Raw genomic sequence first — 20,683 nt, forward strand, 5'->3', positions numbered from 1 at the left:
AATATCTGGGTTTTTTCCTTTATTTTGACATGGTAAGATTGAAGAATAAAGCATAAATTTTGAGTCAAGCCTAGTAGGTTTCAAGCGTGGGAATTCATTCCAGTAGGAAAATCTCACAAAATACCATCATCATCTCAGGATAGAGAACACACCAATAATTGAACCCTTCTCTCCACCCTCGCTCTGTGCTCAGCTAAACACATCACTCCCCGCTGATCTGCCTCAATTAGGATTTGGTTCATTAAATAACACAAGAAGCACACAGCTTAATTCAGCCAAAGAGAGGAAGCAAAACCATGCAATCTGCCCTTGGCCATGCTGGAGTTAACTGCTGATCTTGTGATCTATAAGGAAGAATTTACATAACCTCTCTTCTTTCTATGGGAAAACTTGATCACAGAGTCACAAGAATTGCTTAAATAGTCTTTTCAAGAACTAATGCTCAGACCCAACAGACACCCAAGAGTAAGTCCCCAGGCCTGCCGGAAGGCTCATGGAGTCATGGCTACTTTACCCCTCCACCCCCGCTTCATGGCCTATGCTGCACTGTCTCCACCACCAATAGCACATTTGAATGGCTTGATTTCTCCACCAACTGATGGGAAACCCACAAAGCACAGAATGTTCTGTAGCATCGTGAAATCCTCTGAGGTTTGAGGTGAAAGTCACCCAGGATGTTTATTGCAAAGATTGAAGCAATGATTTCTCATTTTTTAGACCCAAGAGGCCTTTCCAAAGTCTGATCTGATTCAGAGATTAGCAGAATCCTCTGAAAACCCTTGTGGCAAGGTTCCAACCTCTCTCCCTTCCTTGTAATGTACAAGCCACAGGGTGGGGAAGGTGAGAAGGGAGAGAGAGGCTATGTCATGTATTATGACAGGGAATATGTGTCCCCAGTTTTTATGGGACACCCTCAATTCCAAATACTCTGTCATATTATCCCCATAAACTCACTCATTGTCAGATCAGAGAGCCTTACTTTGGATTCAAGAAAATATGGTCATCAAAACCATAGGATAAATTTAGCAATCAGAATCCATAAAATTAAAAATTCTGATCAGGCACGGTCCTAGCACTTCGGGAGGCTGAGACAGGAAGATTGACCATGAGTTCCAGACCAGCCTGGACAACAAAGTCAAATCTCCCATCTCTACAAAAAAAAAAAAAAAAAAATTTTAATTAGCCAGGTGTGGTGGGGCATGCCTGTAGTCCCAGCTCCTTGGAAAGCTGAGGCAGGAGAATGGCTTGAGCCCAGGAGTTTGAGGCTACAGTGAGCCATGATTGTACCACTGCATTTCAGCCTGGATGACAGAGCAAGATCCTGGCTCAAAAAAAAAATTTCTAAAGGCTGTCCTGCTCAACTGGACAATAACAGAAAAAAAACTCTGTGTCTTAATCCCATTTCCCATGTAAGGTAACATGTTGTTCGCGGCTTCCAGGGATTAGACTGTGGACATCTAATGAATGGCTCCACTTTTCAGCTCACCACAAGCTCAAAGATTCTTCCCAGTCCTCGCAGTTTGTGCTTTACAATTCTAAACAGAAGCATTAAAAAAAAAAAAAAAAAAAAAAGACTGCATAATTTTTGGAACACCTCAATTCCTTTCATACCTAAGGCTAAGAATGTCTAGAAAGCACAGACAAAGTAGGCACAGAGCTTTAGAGGTCTGCAGGAGACATTTTATTGTGCTCTTCATATCAGAGAAAATCCAATCTTCATTGCTGAAGTGTTTCTGGTTCCAGAATTTCCTTCTGCTTCTTTCTCCCACCTTGGGTTTCCATGAGAGACACTGGGAAACGTGAGAATTCCAAGACACCACCCATAACACGAACAGCCCCTGCCCACTTTCCCTCCAACCCCCCTCCCACGAGACCCAGACCATGCATGAGAGGGCAGCTGGAACCTGACCCCCTCCAGAGCCTGCTCTCCCTCCCCGGGCACCCAGGTCCCATGCAGTACCCGGCCTGGAGCACTCCACCCTCCTGCTCTTCCATCCACACAACCAAGCCTTCCCCCTGCCTGTGGGCTCAGGAAGCTCCAGGCAGGCCCCTCCTGCTCTGACCAGAGGCCCGCTGTCTCCCTTGCATGAAGTGGAAGCCCCTACTCCCTGGTCTTGCCCTTCTGTCCCATGGGCCCAGGAAGTTTACTGCAAGGACTGAAGCAATGATTCTTCATTCTTTAGACCCTGGAGACCTAAAACCTGTCTCGCTGTGTCTGAGAGAGAAACCCTGGAAGTCGGCCTCCCACAGCGTGGATAAGCCATTCCCTGAGGTGGACAATGAAAAAACTTCTTGTTCCTCATGATGGAAATCTGATTTTCATTCTGCATCAGAGAGCAGCGCAATGCTTATTCATCCAGCTATTATTTGCACTGCTGAGAACCAGCTCAAGCATCCCCACGCCAAGAATAGGCAGATTGGCTTTTCTTGCCAATAGTCCCAGTTGCTTTCTGATCTGGTCCAAACTGACAGACAAGACCCCAAATCATGGCGCTCTCACAGACACAGTCAAGTCAGCCTTTGTTACGCACCTGGGGGCTGAAAGAGGCTGCCGTTCACCACAGCTGACGCTGTGCTTCCATCTCTGCATGTCACAGGCAGCTCCAATCTGAGGCCACGGGAGCTGCAACTGCTGTGGAACCTGCAGTCTAGAGGACTCATCACTGAGATCTGGAGGTCGATTCAGTCCCACCAGGCTCAGCAGAAGAGATGGCGAGCAGACGCTCAGACAGCAGCTATTGGATCCTAACCAATACCTAACACCTGAGCCAACCCTCAGCTACCCACCTTGCAGCAAACACCCCAGCCCATCCTCCACATCACCCTTCCCTCATCTCACCTGCCCCAACCCACCAGCCCCACCAGCTATTCTAACCAATAACCCACTGTATCTTCTCAGCTCCTGTTAGACATAAAAAATTCAAATAGCTGGTTAATTGAATTGACTTTAGACTCATAATGAAGGTGGTAAAAAAACAAAACACAAAAACGGTGAGGTCTCTTCCTTAGGACTCCCAGCTGTGTGTAGGTGCACGCGTGTGTTTAGGGGTGTGTGTGTGTTAATGAGTTGCTATCCTTCATTCTGGCTCCCCAAGAGCCACACCCAGCCTCCCTCAATGACTGCCTAAGCAATAATGACTGCTTCTGGCTAGCCCCTGGCAGGGCCACCAGCAAGTAAGAAGACAGACCCCAACCACCACCATTTTGAAGTTCTAAGTATATTAAACATTAAAAACCTATGGCAAAATAGAGCAACAGACACTAGACTTTATTCTAAAAGTTTGCATTTAGAAAATAAATGCTTTACAATCAAACAAACCTCACATGCACAACTCACTTGGAGATAAAACCTCAGCGTCACCATCCACACACAGCCTTTGTAACGGCCACAGAAATGGTTTTGCTGGCCACCCTCACTCACACTGCACAACCCTCAACCACCCACCCTCTTTCTTTTTTTAACTTTTATTTTTTAGAGAGTCTCCCTCTGTCACCCAGCTGGAATGCAGTATGGCTCAATCGTAGTTCACTGTAACCTTGAACTTCCGGGCTCAAGCCATCCTCCCACCTCAGCCTCGGGAGTAGTTAAAATTACAGGCATGCACCACAACACCCAGCTAATTTTTTTAAATTATTTGTAGAAATGGAGTCTTGCTGTGCTGCCCAGGCTGGTCTCCAACTCCTGGGCTCAATTCCCTCCTACCTCAGCCTCCCAAAGTGCTGAGATTACAAGCACGAGCCACTGTTTCCAGTAAGCTGCTCTATGATATCCCTAGCTTCCATATCATCTTCCAGCTTCCAGAAAATTGATTCACTGAATCTTGAGACCTGCTCTGCTTTCTATTAGTCTCTCAGTAACACAGGACATCTTGCTAGGCTCAGCTAACATCTGAGCCCCACGCTTCTGAAAAGCAGTGATGGTGCTTGAATTGGCCTGCAGGGTCCAAGTGTATGCATCGCCTTCTCAGTGTGTATTTTGTTACAGAAAATAGCCCCCTTGCACAAACCCCACCTGCATGTCCTCCTGTGCCAGCCGGGCTGTCAGGCACGCAGACTCCACGCAGGACCTGACTTTGATTTGTCGTCTTCAAAGCACTCCTCTCCCCCAGGACAGGCAATCAGGGCAGGCTTTGGCAGCTGGGATGATGGCCTTGGCTGAAGTCAACCATGAAGGGGAATCCACGCTCCTCCACATCCTGTCACGGGCTGGCACGCCAGCTTTCATCGGAAATGACATTCCGTGTGGTCACCGCGTCATCCCACTTTATCCAGCACTGCCGAAGCAATTGCCTTTGCCAACCGCCCTAGGCCACGGAGGCACATTGCTACAGCCAGCCTTGGTCCCCAAATCATAATGGAGGGACACCCAGAGAGGAAAAGGAAGGTGGGGAGGCCCCTCACCTGGCATGGGAGAGGCTGGCTGAGCTTAGAGACAAGGAGCAATTACACACCAACGCATATTTACAGAGACTTTAAATGGATCTCCAGGGAACACCATTTCGATCTCCACCCAGCTCAGAGCCAACAATTTCCCGTTTCTTTGGAAACTACCCTGTATTAATGCAGTCTTTTACTTTGTGTATTCTAGTGCTTTGATATTTGGTGCCTTGCTGATCCTAGAAGGACTGCCACACCCAGGCCTAGCCCACTCCTTGAGACAGTAACCAACTGGCCCACATGCGCGCTTCCCAAACCAACCAGCCCTGAGCCCACCCACCCCACGGACCACTCCAGGTATCAGGCTCTCCCCTTCTGGGCCTCTGTCTATCTACCCTAATCACCCCAGGCCAGGTACCAGATAACTAGAGCCCACTGAAGACATTCACACGAACCAATCCTAAGCCTGCTTCCTCCACCGCACCTGTGCCTTCCAGCAGAAATACCATAAAAGCAGCTTCCCTCCATCTGCCCTCTGGCCAGCCCTGCAGCCTCCCCGCGTGCCCCTCCTGGCACACCCCTTCCGCCTGGGAACTGTATGACGGTCTTTTCAACGGCAGGCACCCCTGACCTGCTAGTCTTGCCACACCTAAATCATAACGATACCTGTGTTACAGTCACCTTTCCCTGACTCAGGGGAATGTTTGCGCCCCAGGGGCTGGCCCCGGAGATCGACTTATCATATTCTTTGATTTTTCTTTTTAAGAATTTGGAATTTGGTCCCAGAAGGAGACAAGTTGGCCTCTGTGAGGACCTACATTTCTAAGATGTAGACTTAAGTGCTGAGGGATCACCTTGTTCCCCCTGGTACCCAGAGGGGCCAAAAGGGTCACAGTTCAGAGAGAAAAGAATGAGGGAGACATGCAGAGAGAGGCAGGAGTGAGCTTGGGGCCGGCCCACGGCTGCTCCGCTCTGCTCTAGGGCCTCCCTGAATGGTGGCATTCCTAGCCCGGGGCCCCCATCCCTTGAGACCACATCTGGTCACTTCCAGGGCCACATGTCAGGTCCAGGAGGCTCTGGTGTCCGCTTCGATGCTTTTAGTTTGCCATTTGGGTAGTCATCTGCCTCTCAAGTAGAACCCCTTGTGAAGCATTCCAGTCTCCTTTGGGCTGAGAAAAGTAATTTAAATTTTTTTTTCTGCACCCTGCCAGGGATCGCCCAGACCTCAGCAAAGGGCGAGGCAGCATAGGGAGAAAAGCAAGTGCCCCAGGTTGAGAAAAGAATGGCAGAGACAGGAAGCAGCAAATATCCTGGGGCAGGGAGAAAGGGACCGATTACCTGATCGAGCTCCTACAGCAGCGGTTCTCATAGCACTGCCCAGACCCCAGCAGCAGCACATCCTGGGCCCCACCCCAGGCTACTGGATCAGAGGCTAGAGATGGGACCCACCAACCTACAGTGAACAAGCCCCCCAGATGATTCTGATGTGCACAGAAGCATGGGAAACTCTACTCAGATGGTTCTCAACTCTGGCTGTACAAGAGGATGACCCCAGGAAGCCTGCATCCCACCTTCACACCAAAAAAGACCAAGCCGGTCAGTACTTTTTAAGCTCCTATGTGATTCTAATGTGCTGCCTGCCAGGTTAGAGGGCTATACCACCCATGTTCTCCATTGTTATGTCTTTGGCTCCTGCAGAGAGAAAAAGCAAATAAGTGAGAACCTTCCAAGGTGGACTCACAGAAGACAGTTAATAAAGACAGTGGTGTAGCCCAGGCTGCCGAGCTAGGTGAGAAGGGGCCTTATAGGACAGTGGTGCTTCCAGTGTCTGATCCTCAGTGTCTAATCAGAGCAACTAGCGGTCTCAGACTCTGGTTCACACTCACCCAGCTCACAAAAGACCACGCTCTGTGCCAGCATCTTCGCCCATTCTTTCACTCATTCATATATTTATTCATTTTGCTAATATGCTTTCAAGCACCTGCTCCAAGCCCAGCATTGTTCTAGGCTCTAAGTGTTTCCATGTCAGTGGAGGAAAGTGGTAATAATATAAAGATGTAAACAAATAAATGGCTTCATTATAACCAGAAAGACGCATTGTAAGCAATACTCAGGCAGGTCGTCTGCACTGGACAGTTCCCTCCACAAGGTAGAGCCATTCCAATGTAATTTCTTGCTGGATTCTGTCTGGGCGGTTGGCATTATCTGTTGTCACTCATTCTGCAACATCGCCCGTGGGTTTGTAAGCCTTGATCTGACCATACTCAGGCGGTACAAGGAGGGGCACCAATAATATTTTGGAAATAGAACTGGGATGAAATTTATTCTGATGCCATCTGTATGAAAAAGGGTTGCTAAGTACAAAAACACCAACAAAATTATAGACAGTACAATCGCATACTTAAGAAAATCAATCGTGTACCATAAAGCGATGATGCATTGATAACAGATCATACTTATTTGTTTCAGGCATCTCTATTCAGAACACTCTGTTAGCCTGAATCCATTTCCAGAATGCACTTGACAGACTTCCAGCTGCTTTTTAAACAGATACATTCCGTGCTCATTCAAGCTGATCTGCTTCTCAAAGCAGTGAATGAAAATCAAATAAGGCACCGTGTGAGTCAGCACAGGCTGCGTCTAACAAAGTACCTTGGGCAGGATGGCTTAGAAACAACAGGAATCTGGAATTTATTTCTCACAGTTCTGGAGGCCGGAAGTTGAGATCAGGTGCCAGCGTGGGGTTCTGGGTTGGGGGGACCTCTTCCTGGTCGCTAATGACCATCTTCTCCCTGTGTCCTCACTGGATGAAAAGGTGAGGGAGCTCTCTGGGGTCTCGTTTATAAGTTCACTAATCATTCGTGAAGGCCTCACCCTCATGACCTAATTACCTCCCAAAGACCCCACCTTCTAGTAGAAGAACCTCGTAGGTGAGGATTTCAACAAATGAATTTTTACTCTTGGGGGAAACCGCCATTCAGTTCATAGCAGACAGTAAAATGTATCTTCCCTGAATCATGGGTTCGTGCCTTGCCTTCCAGCCGCTGAATGAGGAAGAGCAAGTCCCTCCCCTGAGGCTCCAAGGAAACAGCCCCAACACCATCCCACCAAAGCCCTTAGGAGGGGGAATGAATGGCCAACCATCCTGACCACGCTCCCAACAACCAAGGTCACCAAGAAGACAATGTTCAGATTACTCCTGAGCCTGGTCTCAGAGAAGTCAGTCCCAGGAAGGAGTGGTGAAGAATTTCACCCCCAGACTTTCTTACAGTCCTGGTTGGGGATTGGGGAGGAAGCCACCAGGCTCTTCGGGGTTCTGTGGGCCTAGCCGTTAATTCTCAGGGGGATCTTAGAGCCCCATGAGCTTCCCTGCCCGGTGCTCTGGCGGCTCTTGCCCTTAAGGTAGAAGAAGCCAGCCAGCCCCACCCTCACCAGCCCAGAGGAGCTGTCCAAGTTTTGTGGCTGTCTTGGGCCAAATACTGCTGGAACTAAGCATAATATTAGCTGGGGCTTGGGAGTGTCTAGTTAGACGGTCGTGTTTTGTTCTTGTGCTTATAAATCCACAGATGATCTGCATAGCAAGGGCCTCGGGCCACTCCTGGGCACCATCTACATTTGTAGATGAGGAAGCCAATGGTGGGGCTTCATCCATGTTAAATATTGAGGGCTGAATATGTATTTGAACTTCAGTGGCAAATCTTTGAAAGAACATATGGAGAAATCGTTTTCCAGAACAGGCTCCCTGCCTTCTGGCTGCACCTGGTGTCCTCCAGCTGCACAGGGCCAGGCCATGCTGTGTCACGCTGGTCTCAGGGGAGGCCTATCTTGGAGCTGTGTCTGGGTCCAGGTTGACTCGGGTTCTCAATCCAGCTTTGAAACTTTTAGCAAATGCCTTAACCTCCCCAAACCTGCATTTCTGCTACTGTGACAAGAGGGCTGTGCTAGCAGCAGCGCCCATGCACACAGCATTGACGGAGTGCTGACTCTGTCCCAAACACTTTACTCACATATCGGCTGATTGGGTCATCCCAACAACCCAAAGAGGCAAGTGTTATGGTGTATTAGCAGTCCTGCTTTACAGGTAAAGAGACTGAGGTATTGAGACATGAAATAACTTCTCAAAGGTGACACCATGTTATGATGAGTTGAATTTAGTCTCTTCAAAAGAGACATGCTGGAGTCCTAATCCCCAGTATCTCAGAGTGTGACTTAGTTGGAGATAGGGTCTCTATAGGGGTAATCAAGTCAAAATAAAGTTATTAGCATAGGCCCTAATCCAACATGACTGGAAAAATGGAGGCACAGAGGCAGACATGCAGGGAGGAACAATGATGCGAAGACACACAGGGAGGAGACGGCCTCATGCCTAGAGTGATGGGGACGCCAGGGATCACCAGCAGCAGCAGAATCTATGAGAGATAATGAAGGATCCCTGCCTAGAGATGTCAGAGAGAGCCTGGCCCTTCCAACACCTTGATGTCAGACTTGTAGTCTCAGGAACTGTGAGACAGTACATTTCTGTGGTTCTAAACCACTGACTTGGTGGTACTTTGTCATGAAGACCCTAGAAAACCAATACACACAAGTAGCTCATGTTGGAGCCCAGGCTCCTCGTGCAGGCTGGCTGTGAGGAGGGGCTGCCGGCACAGCACACATGTCCCCATGTGGTGGTAGCAATGGCCGTGGTGATGGCGGTGAGCTAAGAGCCCTGCAAAGATGGAATAGGCACCATCCACATTCTTGGAAGACTAAAATAGACCAAAAAAGATGGCAAACATCTCTAACAAGACTGAAACATCCCCTAACTCCCCAGCAAGTAGCAACGGGACAGTTCAGGCAAGAATGTCACGTACCTTGGAGAAAGGGGATGCTTTTGTTTATGACTTTCTTTTTACAGCCAATATTTCACTCTAAGGGGTTGAGCCTGTTTCCTTCCATCAAGAAGTGAATGGTTCTGGCTGCTCCTGCCAAACGGAATGAGGCCAGAGCCAAACGCCTCCCAGGTGAGGCGGGTGAGAAGCCTCTTGCAAACAGGCCCCTCCCCGAGCCTGGGCAGCACAGAGTAGACGCAGAGGCCCAGATCCGGCAGGCCCACCCCATCTCAGGGCGCTGGGTGCTGGATGAAAGTGCTGCCCCTCACCTGCTTTAAGAGTAGAGGACATTGTTGATCTACACCCTAAAAACAGGGGCTCCGGCGAGCAACAGTGCGAACAAACCACACGAAGTGGTATCAGTCACTACTTCAGTCCAGCTTCAAAACCATTTCTTAGTTCTTTGTTCCATCTTTGTTCGTGGATTTCAAGTGCAATGTGAATACGACTGACTCTGTCCTAGTTGGTCGCTGGGCACGGGCTTCACCTCTCTGTGCCTCAGTTTTCTCCTCTGTACAAGGGAGACAGGAATACTATCTATCTAGGATTGTTTTAGGATTAAAGCAATGTTTAGTAAAGGCTGGGCACAGAGGAGAGTACTCATTAAGTGTCAGCAACTGTGACAAAACCAACATGTGGGTCGATGAGTGCGCTAGATGGGAAGATGCGGTCTGAAGCATAATGACTCGAGGTACCGAGAAAGACTTAGTATAAGGTGGATTCCACCTGGAGACAGTAAGGACCGGCCCTGCTCCCAGTCTTCGCTGCACAGCTATTGGCTCCCACCCATGTGCACAGCCCCACCTGAGGTGCTGATCCCAGCCTATTTTGGTCAGAGGGAATTTAGGGAGCCCCAGGCAACTGGCTCAGGGTCTCGTCAGCCTCGCCAGGCCACGCTGACCTTGTTCCTGCCAAGCCCCACTCCCAGGTCAGGCTGAGACCTGCAGGGGCTGCCTTCCTGGCTCTGCATAGGCATCCAGGGCCAGGCACCCACTCAGAGGCCAGGAAACTGGTCCTGGTGCTTGGGAGGTAGAGACATTCATGGAGTTGCTGTGAGGGGCTGAGGGAAGTGGCATGGGCAGATGGGAGCAGCAGGGATGTGGCGTTCGGCGAAGTGGGTCCCATCCTCCCTTCCAGAGACATCTCTGGGTGCCTGCCCTTGTGGGGCCGGTGCCTGGCCTGGCCATATAGGACAGACCCCTAAGGAAGCAGAGTCCCCACAGACCCCAGGTTCTGATGACTGAGCTCTTGATGTCTTCTTCATGATCAGCTCCCTGTGCACCCCAGTTCCCATGAAAGGAGAGATAGGGAGCTGTTGTTTACGAAGCTCGCTCTACGCTCCAAGCACTGGACGAGCATCATCCCGTTTAATGCCCTGGTCCTCCATGCAGTGAGCAATATTAGCTCATTGACCAAGGTGACAAGGAAACTGCCCAGAAAGGCTGTCATGCAGCCAGTAAAAGACAGAGCCAGTAAAAGACAGACTGTTCCCTGCTCACAGATCTGCTCCCCTATCCTGCCAGGCAGGCCCTCAGTCCACCTCCAGACTCCCTGCTGCCCGAAGCTGGCTGAGCCTGTGCCTCCCGACCTTCTTCAGGACCTCCTCCAGTAGCTGGGGAGCTTGGGCTCATCTCTGAGTGACACCTCTTCCCCAGCTCGGCCAGTTCTGTGTTCCTCGGAGCCCTGTTTCTTGCAAGGGTGAACTTTGGGAACTGGTTGCTCAGGCTGGGCAGATGGAGCAGAGAAGTCTAAGTGACGGGCTCCTGAGAATCTGTGGGCTGCAGGTGGCGGCTGGGCAACAGGGTTGTGAACACAGCAATAGGCTCTAGCACACACCAGCAAGACCCAGTGTCTGCTCCGTACGAGGTCAGGAATCCAAAACAGCCCCTTTTGAGTTGACAGCACTTCTCATCTTCCCAGTGAAGCTCTTGGCCACAGGAGCTTCCCTGAATGTGCCCAGTGACTCACCGGGCAGTGTGAGCAGGGTCACACCAGAACTTGTCCAGTGCAGTAGGGAGAGAGGTCTTCGGTGGTCGTCTTCATAGTCATAGTCAGGGCATCGCTCTTGTGGCTACAGGATCCCAGGCTGTCGCTGTTCACCATCTGGCCCGTCCACTGACTACAGGCCAGACCTTCAGTCCAAGCCCTCATCCTGCACATGCCTACCCCGCTTCACTCCAGCTGCCCGCCCCCATGCAGGCTGGTCCCACTGTCTCCCTCTCTCAGGAGGGCCCCTTCCTCTTCAGATGACGCCCCGTCCAGGTGAACCCCTCAGGGGGCCTGCACTCCCAAACCAAGCCACCTGGAAACATTGGCCTTGAAATGCAAATGCTATTGGCCTTGGAGCAAGGAAGCCAGGACTTGAACCCAAAGGTCTGCTGTCCTCCTCTTCAGAGGGAAAGGGGGACATTCTTGTGTTTGTTCTTTCGGGATCTTCCCAGTGCCCTGAGAATCAGATGAAAAGCGGTATCTCAATAGATTTTCCTGCAGAAAACAGTTGGATTGGTATGGGGACTTTAGCTCCCAGCCCAGGGCCTCCAGGGAAGGAGGTCAGCAGAGTGGAGATGCTGGACCTGCACAGCCCCGCCACAGCCAGTGCCCGCAGCGGGAAGAGGGGAGGCAGTGCAACTGGACAGGAGACTAAAGCCTCACCTTCCAGAAGGGAGTTTCTGGAGACCCCTGAATATGAACCTCTCCCCACCGCGCCTTCCTCCAGTGATGGGCGGCAAGCTGTCATCTTGTCCTTAAGGGCAGGTGAGTCAGGACTGGATTTGGTGGGTACTGGGGATCAAATCCTACCCCAAATCTCCAACCAGGCCTTCTTTGTTCAGAGCTACCTCCTTCCACTGTTTACATCTGGGCCCTTCCAAGACGGTGAGAGAAGGAGGCCCCCCAAAAGTGACGGGGCAGAGCAGGCAAAGGCAGCTCCCTGGCCACCCTGGCACCCACACTTGGAAGGACTTTCCCTTCTCTTCCTGCCCCCTTCATGGGCCCTGATCTCCTAGGTGGCAGGAGGGCAGGTCTCAGCTGTCTAATCCCCAGGATTCTTCCTCCAGGGGTTCTTAACCTGGCTGCACCAGCTCATCAACTAGGGGGCGTTTAAGAATCCTGATGTCCAGGCCCCACCACATACATTCTAATTTCAGAGTTCTGAAGCTGGCCTGAGCATCAGGATTTTTAAAATATATTTAACAGGTACAAGTGCAGTTTTGTTACATGGATACGTTGCCTAGTGGTGAAGTCTAGGCTTTTAGAGTAGCCATCACCTGAATAGTGCACATTGTGCCCATTAAGTAATTTCTCATCCCTCATCTGCCTCCTGCCCTACCACCCTTCTGAGTCTCCACTGTCCATTATTCCTCTCTCTTCATCCATATGTACACATTATTTAGTTCCCACTTAGAGAACATGCAGTATTTGACTGCCTGTGTCTGAATTATTTCACTTAAGATAATGGCCTCCAATTCCATCCATGTGGCTGCAAAAGACATGATTTCATTCTTTCTTAAGACTGAGTAGTATTCCATTGTGTGTGTGTGTGTTGTGTGTGTATGTGTGTGTGTGTATATATATATAGATATGTATGTGTGTGTGTATATATATGTATATGTGTGTGTATATATATATGTGTGTGTATATATACATATATATATCACATTTTCTTTATCAAATCATCCATCAACGAACACTTGGGTTGAATATTCACTATTGTGAATAGTGCTGTGGTAAACATACAAATGCCAGTATTTTTTTTTTCACTTTTTATAGAGACGGGATCTCCCCATGTTGCCCAGGCCGGTCTCAAACTCCTGAGCTCAGGCAATCCTCCCGCCTCAGCCTCCCAAGTGCTGGAATTATAGGCATGAGTCACTGCACCTGGCCTCTTTTTTATAGAATTACTTATTTTCCTTTTCTTAGATACCAAGCAGTAGGATTTCTGAGATGAATTATATTCCATTTTTAGTTCTTTGAGAAATGTACGTACTATTTTCCATAGAGGGTACACAAATTTACATTCCCACTCACGGTGTGTGTGTCCCCTTTCTCTGCAGCCTCACCAATATCTGTTGTTTTTTTCACTTCTTAATAATAGCCATGCTGGTGTGAGATGGTATCTCATTGTAGTTTCAAGTTGCATTTCTCTGATGATTAGTGATGTTGAGCATTTTTTCTTATGCTTGTTGACCATTCGCATGCCTTCTTTTGAAAAATGTCAACCATCGAGATTTTTAAAAGATGCCCAGGGGAATTCCAATGCTCAGCTGAGCTGAAAAATGACAACGCCGTGCTCTGAGCAGGACTTAGCTCTGTGTTACCAGCTGTGTATTCTGTCTGTTAATGCAGGATGGCATGAGACAGCCAACTCTCCTCAAGCACAGTTGAAAGAAGGGCTCTTGGGCTTTCTTAAATGTTCCATGACAGCACCAAGAAATTCCCCTCTGCTGCAAACTGACCTGATAGAGAACTTTAGCCCTGGAAGAAGACTGAAGACGGTGAGGGCTCCCTACCACCACTTTGCCACCAGGTTGCCATGAGGGCAAACCAAAGACCAGCCTTGAGCCCGTGTATACACAGACGTTTTTACAGTAAACCTTTATTACCAAGCAGGGACCAAAAAAATGTTCATGCATTCTGTTCTGTAGGCTCGAGAAAGTTCCAGTTCTCCATCCTGGTCATTACTACAACCTGTACCTGACGTGAAATATTCATTTAAGCCAAAAACCGAGCCAGCGTTACAGAACCAGAATCTGCCAGTGACCGTGGCTGGATACAGAACGAACAGGGCATCATCCCTAAGGAGGGTTCTTGTGTCCTATTTATGCAAGAGTGAGAGTGCTTTCTAGAAGCATTTAGCCAACCCACACATCTCAAATACCTTTCATCTCAGCAATGACGGCCCGTTTCTAACTTGAATTATGAACATGAATAGGTCACTGTTTTCACCAATAAAAGGTGACTGACATTCAGTCAGTTGCTGATTGAGATAGAGGTAACAGAAGCCTCCTCTGGGATGCGCACTCTTTCCTGGAAGGCCAGCTGATGCTTTTGGCCTGAGCTCCCTTGACTGAATGCTTGCAGCACTTGGGTACAGCTGAATCTCAGTACCACACATGACCTCACACACATAGATGCTGACACGATTTAAAAGCCCATTACCTGATGCAGTGAGTAAAGCTCAGCTCTACCCCCGCGATGCCTGCCAAAGGTGCCAACCTTCATCTGATCATGAGCAAATGCTGGGCAGAAAGACAGGGACTTGTACAGAATCACCAGCCCGCATTCTTCGAAAGTGTCAATATCATGAAATACAAAGAAAAGCTGTAACTTATTCCAGATTACAGGAGACTGAAGAGAGAAGACAACCAAATGCCACACGTGACCTTGGATTCTCTTTTGCTGTAAAGGGCATTATTGAGACAAATGGGAAAATCTAGACAAGGTCCGTGTATTAGATAATAGTATCATGTTCATTACCTGATTTTGATCATTGTACTGGGGTTTTATGAAAATTCCTTTTCTTCGGGAAATACACCCTAAAGCAGCAGTCCCCAACCTTTTTGGCACCAGGGGTGGGTTTCGTGGGAGATCATTTTTCCACGGACTGGGGAGGAAGGAAAGGTTTCAAGATGAAACTGTTCCACTTCGGATCATCAGGCATTATTAGTTCGATTCTCATAAAAAGCGTGCAACCCAGATGCCTCGCATGTGCAGTTCACAGTAGAGATCGCGCTCCTCTGAGAATCTAATGCCGCTGCTGATCTGATAGGAGGCGGAGCTCAGGAGCAAAGACCCGCGGGCTACTCACTTCCTCCTGTGCGGCCTGGTTCCTAACAGGCCACCAACCTGTACTGGTTCTTGGCCCAGGGGTTGGGGACCCCTGCCCTAACGTATTTAGCAGTAAAGGGGCGTGCCTAACCACACCGTTAAATGATTCAGGAAAAAATAATACAAAGACACATCACACACACACACACACACACACACACACACACACACGGTTACAAGGAGGGCAGAAGGTGAAGGATAAAGTAAATGTTTAAAAATGTAAATATTTGGGGAATCTGGGTGAATGATGTGGAAATTCTGTTTATTATTCTTGCAGCTCTTGTTTAGGTCTAAAATGTTGTCAAATTAATTTTTAAGTTAGAAAAACGTCTGTCACCAGCCTCGTGACACTGCCCACACCTGGCTGGTGTTCCCAGCTGCGCTCTCGGGTCTGGTCTGGTCCCAGTCCCAGCCCCTCTGTGCATGCCTGTGGCCACTGAAGGCAGCCACGCAGGACTGTTTGCTGGGTTCCAGAATTCCTTGGCTCGGCCGTTGGCTGTCAGGGGGACCTCGCTTTCTGAAACTCCCCAGGAGCCTAAGTGGCAGTCAGGATTCTCCTCCTGTGGGAATTCCTCATCTCTCCCTGCCATCAGAGCCTAGGGAGGAGCCACTGGCTTCAGCCCCAAGCCTTGCTCCCCTGACCCCGCCCCCTTCCCCTGACTCCAGGGTGGGGGGAAGCTGGGAGGAGCCCTGAGTGGTAGCCCTTGGGGCTGGCCAGGCCCACTTTGTTTTCAGTTTCTCCATGAGTCAGATCCATGCTTTTGAAAGAAAATAAAGACCACCCCAACGAGAAAGAGCAAAGGCTATTTGTTCAGAGCTGCTGTAGCAAAGGAATCAGCCACCATCTCTCACATTCTAGCAGAAACTCAAAGGCAGGCAGGGGAGTGGGAAAGCGTCATAGTAGAAAGAAGATGACCGGGCGCGGTGGCTCACACCTGTAATCCCAGCACTTTGGGAGGCCAAGGCGGGCGGATCACAAGGTCAGGAGATCGAGACCACGGTGAAACCCCGTCTCTACTAAAAATACAAAAAATTAGCCGGGCGCGGTGGCGGGCGCCTGTAGTCCCAGCTACACGGGAGGCTGAGGCAGGAGAATGGCTGGAACCCGGGAGGTGGAGCTTGCAGTGAGCCAAGATCGCGCCACTGCACTCCAGCCTGGGCCACAGAGCGAGACTCCGACTCAAAAAAAAAAAAAAGAAGAAGAAGATAAGGCTTCAGGCGTGCCCTGATTGGAGGGTGATGGCCTGTGGGAGCTGCAGGCAGGCTAATGGGGTATTGGGACCCAGAAAACGATATCCCAAAGTATCTTTTGACATGCACTTTGACACGCTGAATTAAAGAAGCAGCCTCAAGGCTCAAGGTCACTCTGACCTTCCCTTGTCTCCCCTCCAGTCCTCTGTCTTTTCCAAAGCACAGGATGAAGCTGTTCTCTGAAGTTCCCTTCTCTACCTAGAAACTGGACTCACCAAAGAGGAATACAGATGCCTTGCCTGAAATTTGTTAACCGGAGAAAATTAAAATTCGTATCACGGGGGAAGAGACTGAAAATTAAACGCCGTACCTGGAGCCCAGACTAACTTCGTGCCAAACGATTGTCTGTCTGTAGTCCAGTCCCATTCAGTTCCCAGAGAAATCACTTACTGACCATTGAGCACTGGGCCCATTCATTCCTCCCAGAAGTCATTGACTACCCCTATAGAGGGCCCCATTTCCCCCATCACTCCCTCCCCTGTGAAGAATCTGCAAGCATCTAGACTGCATTGGGTTATTGGGTAATCACTCTCCTGTGACTCCACTGTGCTTCTCACAAGTGTGTGCCTTTTTCTCCTATAAATCTGCCCACTGTCAATTCGTTTTCAGTGAACCCTCAGAAGGTGGAGAGGCAGCGCCCCTCCTCGCCCCTCCAGGGGCATCCTGTATGATTGGTTGGAGACCATGTTTGCCTTTCTCCAATTGGTTGTAAATTGGAAGCAAGGTCAAAAATCAAGGCAGCTGCCAGTGCTTGTCAAGTACTGGCCATCTGGGGCCAGCGGCTACAGGGGTTATTCTTCGGTTTCCTGGACCCATTGCTAGAGAAGTACTCTGACTTCCTACAAGACTGACTTAGAGCAGGCTAGCTTCCTGGGCTGGCTGCTGTGGATAACAGGTTGGTCTCCTGGGCTGGCTGCTGTGGATAACAGGTTGGTCTCCTGGGCCGGCTGCTGTGGATAACAGGTTGGCTTCCTAGACTGGTTGCTGTGGATAACAGGTTGGTCTCCTGGGCTGGCTGCTGTGGATAACAGGTTGATCTCCTGGGCCGGTTGCTGCAGATCATGGGTCAGAGTTCTATTTTTGTATGTGTTCTGGCCATTATCCACTTACATATTCAGTCTCTCACTTTCCAAGACCAAAGACCTCCCGCCAGTATCCAGGGAACTTAAGTCCATACCTCAGGCCACGTCTGGTAGATTTTTAAGGAGCTAGGACAGCCAGTTCTCTGATGGGTGCCCAAAGGTATGTTTTGGTGTGTTTTTATGTCCTTAGTCATCCCACCAAACTCCGTGAAGCATGTGTGTTGTGAACCCTGGGCGATTCTTCAGCAATATTACTTCCTCGCCACTCAGAGCTACCATCGTCCCAGCCTCTCAGATGAGCCAACAGACCAAGGTTCCAGCCCTCCTCCCCAAGGGTGCCATGTCATCCTCCCAAAATGCCCTCAATGTAGTTCACTGTTTTCCTAATTGTCAGCACAACCCGTCCCACTGCCTGCCCGTCATGTTAGCCCACACGTCTCAGAAGCCAGACTCAGACTTGGGCCAGAAAGTCTTCCCACGTTCCCACTCGTGACACAACCTCTGCATACCCTTCTTTCTCCTGGAAGGGTTTCTGGTTTGCAGAGTTTGATTCTGTTTCATTTCAGGAAGTTTTCATGTTGCAATTGTTCTCACTGCTGTTTTTAGTCATTCAGAGTCTGAAATTGGATCCCTAAAATCATCTTCCATGTTCCATGCCCTTCCCTTTCTTAGCAGTATTTTGCACACCAATTCTCCAAAGCCTGCCTTGCCTTCAAATCAGCTGGGGTTGTAGTGAGCATGTGCAGATACATGCTGTACAAATGTACAAGTCCAGACACAACACTAAAATCGAGCAGCCATGGTATTTGCTCCATGTAAAAAGTAGAGGTTCCTCTTCAAAGAGATTTTCCTCCCCATCTAATTAGGAACAAATAGTAACTTCTCTTAGAAGCAAAGGTTATTCAAAGGCCTGTGCTAACATTCTTAGATATCTGCTAGCCGTAATAAAGAAATCAATGTACTTTGGGTTCTTAGCTCCCACAATGTAGCCTAACTATTTGCCCTGGAGGCTTATACTGGTCCAAGCAAGCATTAGGTCATAGCCTGTTCCTATTCCTTATTCAGAGATGTTTTTACCTTTCTCTGCATTCCACAAGTTACTTCCTCCTTCCTTTGTTCTCCTCAGCCTTTGCCTCTTTCAGAAAGTTCTAAGTTGTTAGCCAGTCGGGACAAATGCAAAATGTAAGGTCCCGTTCCAGTCAATGGAAACTGGACGGCCGGGCGCGGTGGCTCAAGCCTGTAATCCCAGCCCTTTGGGAGGCCGAGGCGGGTGGATCACGAGGTCAGGAGATCGAGACTATCCTGGCCAACATGGTGAAACCCCATCTCTACTAAAAATACAAAAAACTAGCCGGGCGTGGTGGCGGGCACCTGTAGTCCCAGCTACTTGGGAGGCTGAGGCGGGAGAATGGCGTGAACCCAGGAGGCGGAGCTTGCAGTGAGCCGAGATCACGCCACTGCACTCCAGCCTGGGAGACACAGCGAGACTCCGTCTCAAAAAAAAAAAAAAAAGAAACTGGACATAGCAGTAGGGTGGACGCATCAGGTTATAAATGACCCTGTCTCCTTTGTTCAGTGTACTCTCATTGCAAAGCTGCTGGCAAGTATACCCTTTCTGCAGAAAGTAAAAAAAATGGCCTTGCTGAGAAAATTAAATTTATGTTCAAGTGCTATTTCTTTGCAGCACCGGGGAACAAACATGTCTAACATTCCATAAATTTTAGATACAAGGAAGTTCACATTTCTTCATATTTCCACATTAAATTGAATCTAGCTCTATGCCATTCCCTGCCCAACCTTCCCAGTCACAGACACACATACCTTAGTCAGAGCAGATGAGAAATTCAATCTCAGTCAAACCTTGGGAGAGACTCCCTGTCCCCCAGGGTCAAACAAGAACCCATAGAATGGGCCTCATTGCTGTTATCATCCCTCTCCATGCACAAGCCAGCCCCAAAGCCCTGCATCATCACTCCCAAGCCCACTCTGCTTTGCGGGTAGTCTCTGGGTATACCTGTAGCCTCTTGCCAACACACACACACACACACACACACACACGCATGTTAAAAGATACTTTTGGGAAAAATAAAATCATGGCTCTCATACAAACATAAAAACAAACAGGTACTAAAGGTTTTATGTTTTTTATGTGACTCATATGATACGAAGGATGCAAACAATGTCATAACCAGGTCAAAGAAAAGGTCAAAACACACACATTTATGTGGGAAAAGCAGTGTTGGGATGAATTACAAGTGGAGACAAAACTTGTTTTCCCAAGGAGGTGGGGGAAGTCAATTAAATCAAACCACTACTAGACAGGACCCAATTCATAGACATATCAGCTACAACTTACTAAGAGTTGCAGAATCACTCTGAGATAAGGAACAGGGCTGGACTCTGATATCCCAACCTGGAAGGTCACAATGTAGATGACGCATAGTTTTCTGATGAAATATATGCATTTTTTCTTCAATACAAAACAGGGTTCCACCATTGCTCTCCCAATTCTCCCACATCTGGGTCAATCAAAGCTGATGCCCTACAATGAGCCCAGACTTCCTGGAGGAAAAATGGAGTGAGAGAGTGGATATATAAAAAGACAATGGCCAGACCACGCATCAAAAGAGAACTCTGATCCACAGTCTGCAGCAACCAACCTAGGAAATCAACCAAATACCTACAGCAAGCAGCTCAGGAAGCCACAGTATCATCTCTAGCCATAATTCCAGGAAGCTAAACAATAACCCCTGTAACAATTAACCCAGAACAGCCAAGACTTGATGAACAACTGACAGCTGCTCCAATTTTTGCCATCCTCCATACACACTCATGGGCTTCCAGCATAAGACCCACCAGGGAAAATTAAATATCCCTCTGATATAGGTTAGATGTGTGTCCCCTCCAAATCTCATGTTGAAATGTGATCCCCAATGCTGGAGGTGGGACCTGGTGGGAGGTATTGGGTCATGGGGGTGGATCCCTCATGAATGGTTTGCTGTCATCCCCTTGGTGATGAATGGGTTCTTGCTCAGTTAGTTCACACAAGATCTGGTTGTTTAAAAGAGTCTGAGACTTCTCCCTTCTCCCTCTTGCTCCCTCTCTCTCCATGAGACATGCCTGTTCCCCGCTCTCCTTCCACCATGATTGTAAGCTTCCTGAGGCCCTTACCAGAAGCACATGCTGTCACTATGGTTCCTGTACAGCCTGCAGAACCTTGAGCCAAAATAAACCTCTTTTCTTCATAAATTGCACAGCTTCAGGTATTCTTTTATA

This window comes from Theropithecus gelada, chromosome 13 (assembly GCF_003255815.1).
Source record: "Theropithecus gelada isolate Dixy chromosome 13, Tgel_1.0, whole genome shotgun sequence".
Taxonomy (NCBI): Eukaryota; Metazoa; Chordata; class Mammalia; order Primates; family Cercopithecidae; genus Theropithecus; species Theropithecus gelada.